The sequence below is a fragment of the Nicotiana tabacum genome, chromosome 22, assembly GCF_000715075.1.
Source record: "Nicotiana tabacum cultivar K326 chromosome 22, ASM71507v2, whole genome shotgun sequence".
In the NCBI taxonomy this organism is placed as follows: Eukaryota; Viridiplantae; Streptophyta; class Magnoliopsida; order Solanales; family Solanaceae; genus Nicotiana; species Nicotiana tabacum.
Window position 1 is genome coordinate 220,509,675 of NC_134101.1, and position 12,163 is coordinate 220,521,837.

The 12,163-nt window shown below is 36.2% G+C and overlaps 1 long non-coding RNA gene across 1 annotated transcript; it reads left to right on the forward strand.

Annotated features, from left to right (window-relative positions):
- The first annotated feature begins 5,151 nt into the window (after positions 1-5,151).
- On the forward strand, positions 5,152-10,969 carry LOC142176794 (uncharacterized). Its single transcript, XR_012705599.1, has 2 exons — positions 5,152-6,078; positions 10,632-10,969. It is a non-coding gene; the product is annotated as an uncharacterized LOC142176794 (long non-coding RNA).
- The last annotated feature ends 1,194 nt before the right edge of the window (positions 10,970-12,163 follow it).

Below are 12,163 nucleotides of genomic sequence, written 5' to 3' on the forward strand. Positions count from 1 at the left end.
TTTCTATTTCGCCCATAATAAGGTTATTTCGATCCTGTTAGGATTGAAATAATCAGGTGTCATGCAGAAACAAGAAAAATAAATCTTGAACGATGATAAATCATACAACAAAGAGAAATCTACCAAAAGAAACACAAGCATTTAACATGGTTCAGTCAATTGACCTATGTTTACGGCGGAGATAAGCAATCCACTATATAAAAGAGAGTACAAAATATCGAGAGAACAACATTATGAAGAGGCAAACACAAGTGACACACTAACACTTGTCTCGTAAAGATCTCCCCCTAAATATGACTCTCAAACCCAATATGGCTACATTGTGGATGCTATTAAATCAGAATAAATGATCTTCAATTTATAGAATCCAAACATTTTCCTACAAGAAAAAGAACTAGCCAAATATGGAAGAATCATAATTTTCTTCTACAAAAAGGAAAACTCAATTATGGTAAATATGTTGTCATTTCCTTCAAGAGATATGAAAACCAAATATGGTAAGAAAATCAGGACAACACCTAACAATTCTCCCCCTTGGCCTGAATTTTCTGACAAAATAAACTTGATCCACCCTCTTCACATAGCCTTCAACAGGTTGCATCTCCAAATCTACACCACAAAATTTATCTCAACGTGCGTAGCACATCGGTCAAATTTCTCAGACAAAAATCATGATTATCATCAAATATGTTGCGGTTAGAATTGAACCCGCCAAGATGAACATGTCTTGAACTTCGCTTTGATACCACTTGTTAGGACTGAAAAACATGTGTCATGCGGAAGCTAGAAAAGCAAACCTTGAACGACGATAAATCACACAACAAAAAGAAATCTACCAAAAGAGACACAAACATTTAACGTTGTTCGGTCAATTGACATACATCTGCGACGGATATGAGCAATCCATTGTATAAAAGAGAGTACAAAATATCGAGAGAACAACCTCACGAAAAGGCAAACACAAGTGATACACTAACACTTGTCCCGTAAAGTTCTCCTCCTAAACACGACTCTCAAACCCCATATGGCTACATTATGGATGCTAATGAATGAGAATGAATGATCTTCAATTTATAGAAGTCCAAACATTTTCCTACAAGAAAAAGAACTAATCAAATATGGAAGAATTATAATTTCCTTCTACAAAACAAAAACTCAGTTATGGTAAATCTGTTGTCATTTCCTTCAAGAAATATGAAAACCAAATATGATAAGAAAATTAGGGCAATATCTAATAGACCGTATACGGTCCCAACTCGTATAAAAGGGGTCCTAATTCACGTGAGGAAACACAAACCACATTTGGAGGAGACTTCCAACTAGTTTTTCTTCTCTTCTCTTCCTTTACTTTCATAGTTTATTAGTTTTAGAGTTGTGGGGTGCTTCATGAATGTTGTAGTTTGAAACTTGAATTGTTCTTGTTATTTCATTCTATTGGTTTATTTATACAATCTTGTATTTAATTATTTAATTGCTTGATCACCAATTGAATACTATCTACGAATCTAGGATTGAACTCGGGGGAGGGAATTCTGGATTGCATATAAGATTGAGTAGAGCGAGATCTTGAACCTGAGTATCGAAAACGGATTTGTGGTTAGGACTGGAATATACCTAATCGCCTTGCTTGGTTGTTATATGGGAATTATTAATGCATTCTTCTTAATCCTAATTTCATAGGAATATAGGCATTAGGTTAGCTTGAATAGGTGAGTAGTACTTCGGGAGAATATTACGAGTAATATTAGGAATGTAAATTAATAAACCAGATAAATTAATTAGATAATTTAAATGGAAGACTCAATGGGATCTTTAGCTAACCCATAGATCTGGAATATTTTCTCCATTAAATTTGTCTTAAGAGTGTCGACTTGATTCTATAATCGCTTAGTTTGCTACTCTAGATTAGTTTTAGTTAAATATTCACACTTTAGAAAATCGCTTGAATAGATTAATTATCTTAGTTTAATTTTTGTAAATAGTTAATCAGAAGTCCATGTGGGTACGATATATGGACTTACAATCCTATATTACTTGTACGACCACATATACCTACATGTGCGTTTGCTCTACAAAATTGTATAAATATTTCCGGGAGCGAGTTAGGTGTACCATCTCAATCTTATGAGTGGAATATTTGTAATGTGTGTGGTGATCAAGGTGGCCATTGGGATGATTGTCCTAATTTTTATTATCTTTCTCCGAGCTATTATTATAATTTTTCTAATAATGTTTGTGAGTTTGATAGGAGCATTGAAGTGGAGGGTGTGGAATACACTGCTTGTATTATGGACATGGTGAGGCAAATAATTGAGCAAAATGATGAAATCCAAAAAAAGACTGCCTTAGAAATCAAGGCTATAGGCTAGGATGGAAGAATTAATGGCCAATTTTCAAGAAGAACCTCAATTCGGCGAAGAGTGTGAGTTCCTACAAGAGGTAAAAGTTGAAGAAGCAGATAAAGTAGTGAGCCAATCTTGGGTAGAGGAACAAGTTAATATAATAAAATTTCTTGAATTTCTCCGCAATAGTCTTTCAAATATATATGGAAGAACAGTTGATAAAACGATGAACTGAGCTCAGGCAAAAGATAGACCAATTTGACTCAGATATCCACGAGTTGCGGGCTCAATTGAATAAAAAGGTTGAAACGTCTAATTTCCAACAATAAATTATTGTGGATACTAGTCAACTTGTGGAGCAAAAAGAGGAATTCTAACCTTTTGACCATAATATTATTAATGATATGCATTGCAGGAGGATGTTAAAAAATTCCCATGGATATTGAGGTCTTTGTTATAAAATAAAGACTTGAAAGTAAAGAAACCGAAGAGAAGTAGAGAGAGAGAGATTTATTATTCAACTTCAAATTCGCGTACATAATGAACTGAAATCTCCTCTATTTATAGAAGAAAGAAAGTTGTTGTGTAAGCTGCTATTGCAAACTGCCGTATAAGCTGCTACTGTAAGCTGCTGTCTAAGTTGCTTGTAAGCTGCTACTGCAAGCTGCTGTGTAAGCTTCTAGTAAGTTGCTTGTAAGCTGCTACTGTACCAGATATAGATAATCTTCTGCCGGGGTAATATTTATCCATAACGGAGTACCGAAACGATAAACTTCTTCAGGAAGCTTATTTCTAATAGAGTACTGAATAGATAACCATATTTACGGCGTAGTCCCATATCGATAAGCTTCTTCAGGAAGCTTATTTACAACGGAGTACTAAATGCACATCCATAATATAATATATATTTATAACATGGGAAAAAATTCTAGTGAAGGAAAAAGAGTACACATATTTAGTAATACACATTGCTAGGTGCCTCATTAAAAACCTTATAAAGAAAACCTCGTGGGAAAAACCTTAGTAAGGAAAAAAGAGTGCATCGCGTATTTTACTCCCCCTGATGAAAATCTTGTTTCAAATATTTGAGTCTCCGCATTCCAATCTTATATACCATTTTCTCAAAAGTTGAATTTGTAGAGAATATTATTCACCACTATTTCAGATCAATTTAAATTAATCTCATCAAACCAAGAATCTTCTACAAGTCATTTCATTGAGTTCCTTTCAACTTGCCTGCATCAGCTGCTTGTAGAAAACTTCAATGGAGTACTAAATGGATAATCTTCTTCAAGAAGATTATCTACAGCGGAGTAATAAATAGACATCCACAAAAATATTTTCAAAATACTCCTCCTTAGATGTTCGTTATTATGTGCCTCGTTAAAACCTTACTAGGAAAAACCCCGTTGGAAAAAATTCTAGTCAAGGAAAAAGAGTACACTAATAATATACATTGCAAGCTGCCTCATTAAAAACCTTACCAGGAAAAACCCAGTAGAAAAAAATCCGAGCAAGGGAAAAAGAGTACAGTGTAGAGATTTGGGTATATATGGACCAAAGAGTTTATCATTCTCTTTTGGAGGTAAGAACGGATCCTTAATCCGTGTAGGAGAAGAACTATATCTTGTTAGTAAATTAACAGAAAATGCTATGCCAAGCCTTGTAGCATTAGCAAGATACATTAGTGCATCAATTGCACTGAGATAGGGTACTTCAGGACTAAGGAGTTCCTCATCCTTTTCTGGAGGTCGGACCAAAGCCTTATCCACTTCAAGTGATCGAACAACCATTGGTGTACTCAATGGGTGCGCTTTGTTCGTGTAAAATCGTTCTAAGACCCTTGCTGTATAGACAGATTGATGGATAAAGATCCCGTCTTTAAAATGTTTAATTTGCAGGCCAAGACAAAGTTTTATCTTCCCAAGATCTTTCATCTCAAATTCTTTCTTAAGATATTCAATTGCCTTTTATAGCTCTTCTGAGTTCCAACAAGATTTATGTCATCAACATAAACAACAAGTATAACAAATTCTGAAGCCATTTTCTTTATAAAAATACATGGACAAATAACATCATTTATGTAGCCCTTGTAAGCACGTGATTTTTGACCCTCCCCGGGAATTTTTACGCTCTTAGCTTAAAATATCTAATTTAGGACTAATATAGCCATTTTAACTATTTTTACTTTATTTCGGTGCAAAAAGAAAATTTCAAAAAAAAATATATATATAAATTTTTGTTTAGGTATCTCTCATAAACTTGAAAAATACAAAAAATTGTACTTTATTTTTGGGTACTTTATATAAATTTGAAAATTACAAAAAATATATAGTTCTATTAATGTTTGCAGTCATTATAATTTTGAAAAAATACAAAAATATTACTTCATATTTTTGTCTTTATTAAAGAACGAAAATTACAAAAAAAAATAGTTTTATTAACATTCTATAGTCATTTTAACTTTGAAAAATACAAAAAAAAATTACTTCATATTTTATCTTAATATTAAAAAAAACGAAAATTACAAAAAAATAGTTTTATTAATATTTTGTAGCTATTTTAAATCTTGAAAAAAATATTTAAAAAATATATAGTTTTGTTTGAATACTAGTCTTATTTTTGGTAGTTATTTTGCTTACATAGGACTAGTTAAACAACGTATTCCTATTTCTCGGGTCCGGGCAAAAGAATAATATTCGGGTTCAAACTACCCGGTTTTAGGCCTAATTTTCGGACCTAGCCCATAATAAACCGTGTCCAGGACACGTGGGGAACCCCACCACGCGTGGGGGACATATGCCTCGAACCCCACCACGCGTGGGGCTCATTTTCATGGGCAAAGCATTACAAAACACGGACAAAAAGGCAAAAGCAGGGGGGACCACTGTTCACCTTTCTTCTCCATAAAGAAGAAAGAAAGAGAACGAACAGGAGGACTTGGAATTTTTGAACAGGAGAGGTACTGTATAGCTTCTTCTTCAAAAGAAGAAGAAGAAAGAAAAAACCTACGAAAAAACCACTGAAAAAATGTTGAAAAAAAGGCACTGTAGCCTCGTCTTCCTCTTTTGAAAGAACGACCAAAACCCTACTGCAGTCACCATCGTCAAACCACCATGGTTACCCAAACCAGTCCATAACCATCGTCGTCAACCCGTTGCGAGCTCCCCCCGTCGACCAAGCATCACCACCGTTCGACCCCGTCAACAAACACCCAAAACCCTACTGCCCGTTACCATTCCCTCCGTCACCCTCACAACGAAAACCAGCAAAACCACGTCCAAACACCTACCAAAACCCACCTCCGACTAGCCTCACCAGTCGACGACCGAGTGTCCGTCAACCACCAGTCTTCTCCCTCGTCGTCACTGTCACCCCAGCACCACGACCAACAGCGACAACCCATCGCCGCAGCCCAACTCCTCATCGCCTTTCCACCGTCCGAACCCCAGCAACACCCATCAACCACCCGTCAAGCAGCAGCCATCGCTGTTGCGTCGTCCAACCACCCCCCGTCGTCAACTGTCCAACGACCTCTTTGTTGCAGCTTCACGCAACAGTTGCTGCGTCGAAAAAATACAGCAGTTGTTGCTGCGTCGCTGCGTTGTTGAGTAGCTCAGCCGTTGCTTCAGTCCGGTGAGGTTGTTTTGTTCGTCGAGGTCCGGCGCGTCGAGTTTGTTCGTTGAAGTCGCTGTAGGGGTTCGGTCCATGGCTCTATGCGTTTCTGTTTATGCAGGTTAGTAAGCCTCGATGTATTGGTTTAAAGAAATTTTACGTTCAATGTTTGAAGTTGCAATATATCAATTGATATGATAATTTCCTGCTTATGTTTTACCGTATGCATTTTAGTTCATTTTTGTGTTGTGTTATTATTGTTTACTTGATGTCATTTGATTTAGTTGTATTAGTAGTCCTAAGACATAGTTTGACGTTGATTCGCTCGTCCCTTCATGTCTCAGTTTATTTGGACAAGATTAGTATTAGTACCTGTTGTTACTACGCCCGAAATACTCATTCGCTCAACTCCTTTTATTAAAGCTTGACAAGTTATGAGATTGTATTTGTAAAGAGGCTGTAAGGTTTAGTATGGTTAAAGGCGTAAAAATGGCATCCCTTAAAAAATAATAATAATAAGGTATGAGATGCATTTCCATGACGTTGCAAATTCCTTTTAAAAAATAAGCATGAGATGAGCCTCGCCGAATAACAACACAAATCGTGGGGCCCTCAATAAATACTTGTTTAAAATTACTTAGAATTCAGGAGGGTCGTTTAGCGAATTTCACGGCCTCCGCAAAATAATAATGCGCTAGTTGCTTTAGGCGCGTCTTTAATAATTTAATTTTCTTAAACTCGGGTGTGCATTTCATGCGACCCAAATCCAAATCCTAAAACAAATCGAAATGTGCCTCTAATCATGGGTACACTGACTGTGACGTGGTATGAGATGCATTTCCATGACGTTGCAAATTCCTTTTAAAAATAAGCATGAGATGAGCCTCGCCGAATCACAACACAAATTGTGGGGCCCTCAATAAATACTTGTTTAAAATTACTTAGAATTCAGGAGGGTCGTTTAGCGAATTTCACGGCCTCCGCAAAATAATAATGCGCTAGTTGCTTTAGGCGCGTCTTTAATAATTTAATTTTCTTAAACTCGGGTGTGCATTTCATGCGACCCAAATCCGAATCCTAAAACATCAAATAAAATATGTTTCGGATTGTGGGTGCATTTCATGTGACACAGTCCAAAGATATATTTTAAGCGATGTTCACATTCTCCTAAAAACAATAATAGTAAAGCGGTTAAAAGATAAATTTGCACATAAGTTCATATTGTATTAAAAATCAGATAAATAAGCCAAATATAACAGTTGAGCGACCGTGCTAGAACCACGGAACTCGGGAATGCCTAACACCTTCTCCCGGGTTAACAGAATTCCTTATCCGGATTTCTGGTACGCAGACTGTAATATAGAGTCATTATTTTCCTCGATTCGGGATTAAAATTGGTGACTTGGGACACCCTAAACCTCCCAAGTGGCGACTCTGAAATAAATAAACAAATCCCGTTTCGATTGTCCTTTAATTGGAAAAAACTCCCTTGCACCCCCTCGGGTGCGGAAAAAGGAGGTGTGACAGCTCTGGCGACTCTGCTGGGGATTATACCCAGAACCACTGGTTCAGGGTTAAGAATTCGAGCTTGAAATAATTGTTATTATTTGACTTTATTTATTATCTGGTTTTTTACGTGTTTGAGCCTAATGTGCTAAATGCTGCTTTTACTGCTTTGATATTATTTGGACTGTATATATAAACTGTGTCGAAACCCCTCTCTTATCTCTCTTGAGGAGTGCACGCTGGTCGTGGCTTCTTTCTGTTAGTGTCATATACCAAAATAGAATGAGGATTCGGTGGAGTTGCAAAATCGGATGGCCTTTTGGTTACCGGTACACAGCTCCCATCCTTGGCTCGAGTTGTCCGCTCGGGTAAGCCAGGTCTAGAACAAATACCCAGGTTATCAACTTAGAATAACTCAGCTTCATGCCGGATCCCTAGTAGGAACGTTTATTTGCATCATGTGCATTTGACTTAGGGGACTCAACACAAGGGTTGGGTCCGTCTAGGACAAGCAACCTGAAAATAATAGACCATCTTTTGGCATCCTAAGTGCTACATGTTGTATTTATTCAAGGGTGAATGGGTCGTTTGGCGGACCAATAATAGTTGCGGACAAATAACACACCTTGTTAGGTTGATCACATTTAAATAAGAAGGCCGCACGTTTCTCCAGCATGATGTTATTTTAATCAAAGCATGGGGAACATTTGTGGAATCCAAGAATTCTTGGAATTCCCTATGTCCCCTACGCTTGCTTTTTGGGAAAGCACATGGGGAACATTTGTGGAATCCAAGAAGCCTTGGAAATCCACTATGTCTCCCACGCTTCATTTTGGGAAAAGCACATGGGGAACATTTGCGGAACCCAAGAAATCTTGAAATTCCCTATGTCCCCCATGCCACATTTTTGAAAATATAATAAATATAAAAAAATAAAATATATATGTATATATGTATATATAAAAAAAACGTTGAAAAATTCAAAAAAAAAAGATTTTGTATGTTTTCATCATCATCCACAAGTTAGAAATAGTGGAAAAGAGGAAAAAATAACAGTTTATAAATGTGAAAAAAACAAATGTCCAAGTAGTGTCGGAACTCTGCCGAATTTTTGAGAAAATAAGGAAAATATATGTCTTATTAGTTAGTTTTATTAACAACAAAGGAAAAGTAGAAAAAATCATCATTGTTTGGTTTTGTTTTTCAAAAAAAAAAATAGTTTGTCTTGCCATAAAAAAAAAAGTAAAAAAGGGTCTTGTTTTTTAAAAAAATATGTTTATTTACTTGTTTATGAAAATGCTGAAATTACAATAATCCAAAAATACTTTCCATTATTGATTTCTTTAGAAATTCTTTCTAATTGTTTTAAAAAAAAAACATGTATATATAATAAAAAAAAATCCGAAAATATTTTGATTCTTTTTCAAAATTGAAAAGAAAATTCAAAATCCAAAAAAAAAACATTTTTGAGAAGCATTCCTTTTATTAAAAGCAAAATTCCGAAAAATATTTTTCTTCTTCTTCTTTAGAATAAAGAAAAAAAAGAGCAAATGAAAATTCAAAAAATATCTTAGAAGTCTTTCTTTTAAAAGAAAATCAATCAAAAAAAATACTTCCTTGCTTCTTTTATTTGCCTTCCTTCGCAAATTCAAAAAAAAAGTTAGTTCATCTACTTATTCTTATTTGCCTACTTATTCTCATTCGACCGAACTACGCGGGTTTGATTCTCACCGGATGTGAGATACGTAGGCAGCCCTCATCGGGTCCAACCCCACCTTCTCAAAAAGAAGGAATGTTTTATGTTTTTCGTTAATTCGTTTGTTTGTTATAAATGAAAAAATAATAGAATAATAGTCTATTTGTTTGTTGTGAAAATAATAATAATAAAAAAATATAAAAAATATAGAAAATGGAAAAGGGTCCTCTCAAAAATAGTTTATTCGCCCGAACTACGCGGGTTTGATTCTCACCGGATGTGAGATACGTAGGCAACCCTCATCGGGTCCAACCCCACCTTTTGCTAAAATAGCTAAAAATCAAAAAATTTAATTTTGTCATAAAGAAAGTCAGGTGACGCTGTTTTATCAAGACATAGCCGAATGTTCCCGAAAGGAACGCCGGAAGGCTGACTTGCATAAGCAGCCACTTTTGGGTCATTTTTAAGACTTGGTCCAGTTGACCCCCACAGCCTAAAAATCTTCGTCCCCGAGACGTTGAAAGGCCGTGTTTGCAATATTGACTTTTCTCATTTGAAAAACGATAAAAAGAGTTATAAATAAGTCAGGTGATGCTGTTTTGTCATAAAAAGGGCCGAATGTTCCCGAAAGGGACGCCGGAAGGCTGACTTGGCATAAACAGCCACCTTTGGGTCATTTTGAGATATGGACCCACACAGCCTTATAAATCTTCGTCCCCGAGGCGCTGAAGGGCCGTGTTTACAACGCCAAGTCTTTTATTGTAATTTGAAAAGAAAAAAAAATCAAAGAGTCAGCGGTCATGTGAATACCGTCTTTTGTCATAATAAGCCGAGCCAGCTTCGGCCGCATCTTAAACCGTTCTTGCCGAAATAGCCTTAGAGTATCTTTCAGTTGTCGAAAGGTTATTTTCGTAAAAGAATGGACAAGTTTTAAAGTGTCAAAATAATCCTCCCCGGCCTCAAAATTCATGTGAAAGTTGGAAGGGGCCACATTTGCAAAAAATAACCATTTGGTTGCATTTGTCGAACAGAGAAAGAGAGCTGGAATTTTGTTTTTAAGTCTACCAATCTTTTGATTAGAACATGCGGGTTGTTTAATTTTCAAGCTGGTGGGTAATCTTTAAATCCTTGAAACCCAGTTTGTTTTAAATTTAAAAAAAAAATGTATGTTTAGTGTTGTTTATCTTTTATTGGTCCGAACTACGCAAGGTCTGATTCATGCGGGGTCATGATACGTAGGCAATCTCCATAAGATTCGACCACAACGAAAAAAAAGAATGAGAAAAAAGAATGAAAAAAAGAGAATGAAAAAAGAATGAAAAAAAAAACGAAATGAAAAAATGAAAAAAAAGAAAAAAAAGAATGAAAAAAAAGAATGAAAAAAAAAGAAAGAAAAAAAAAAGAAAAGATGTTGTCAATAATAAGGACCGACTGAGTCCATTCTAACCTGTTTGTTTTGCAAATAAGTTAAGGTGGTTGGTTTGTGGTAAGCCGGACAATGACACCCAGAATCCTTTACTTGCACCTCCTGATGCACACTCTGCGGGGATCAGGCCTGATGACGGAAGCATTCGAGTCCTATTGGGAACTTGTTGACTAAGGGTAATGATATGGAAGTTGGCAATGGTCATTGCAATACTAATGCAAAGCTCAGTGGCTACGATGCCAAGTTTGATAAAATGGGAGGACGCTCCGTTCCTTGGTTAACAAGAAAGAAGCAGTTGGTGGCTTATTTTGTTGTCATTCCTGTTTGTTCGGATTATTAGGATTGTAATTCGGATTTTGTTTTGTGTCAATATCTTTCCGCTTATCTTTCCATTTTGTCATAGCAGTTTGTTTAAATTTTGTCCAGTTTGTGTTAGGATTTTATTCTGGTTGTTTTTGTTTGTTTTTTTATTCAAACCATTTTGCCGGTAGTCTAATGCAAAATTCGGTCTTTGATTATTCCCAGTCATCTTTTTGTTTAGTCATTTTACCATTTTTGTTCAATGCCGATTCTAGGGACATGACATGCGCACCCAGTTTGGGCCTAATCTTAAAAGTTAATCATAAAACCCGAAAAGGTGATCAGACCATTTAAAGGAAATAAGGACGGTTGAGATTATTCAGAGCTCGAGTCATATGGAACTGGGGCAAGTTAAGCACAAAGAAAACCGTTAAAAGCAAGGTTCGCAAAATTGGCATGAGGGTCGGTCATGATAATGAGAGTGTCGCCCAACGGTGCTTAGAAATGACAAAGGAAAAATAAAATATTTAACATAATTGTCAAGTCCAGCACCATCAGAAGAGACTACAAATTTAAAGTGTGTTGTTTGCACTTGGCATGTTTTGAAGACTGGAATGACGAAGGCATTTTGTTCTGCTACCCAAACACTTTATCCTTCGTTACCCCTTTTGAGCCTTATTTATTTTCTTTCATACCCCTCGTTCGGAGTTAGTAGCAACGAATAAAATACGCAAGCATGGCGGGTAAGAGAAAAGAAAGAAAAGAAAACAACAAAATAGGAAAAGAAGAATGAAGCGACAAAAGAAAATGAGAAAAGAAAAAGAGAAAAGAAAAATGATAACAAAAAGCAAAAAAGGGAAAGTCAAATGAAAAAGAGGAATTGGGAACTACGTTTGACCTGATTCCTCAAAGAGGATACGTAGGCGCTTCACGGCTTGGTCATAGTTTTGAGAAAATGAAAAAAAAATCAATTAAAATATCCCCAAGCAAGAAACTGGGGCAAAAGTTGCGTTTGTTGTAAATAAATCTAATTCCGAAAGTTGTAACTAATAACCCAAAATTAATGTATTTTTTTGAGCCTTTTATACCCTTTCTTTCTAGCCTATCCAAAACCCACATTACGGTCCAAAGAAAGACCTTCTGATCAGTCTCCAACAGATGCCAAGTCAGACAAATGAAGAGTCTTACCGGCGAACATAACATTCTGTTCCACAGCAGAAAGGACTCTAATCTCCAGCAGAAAGAGTCATACCGGCAACACTCCAAATCCCCCCCAGC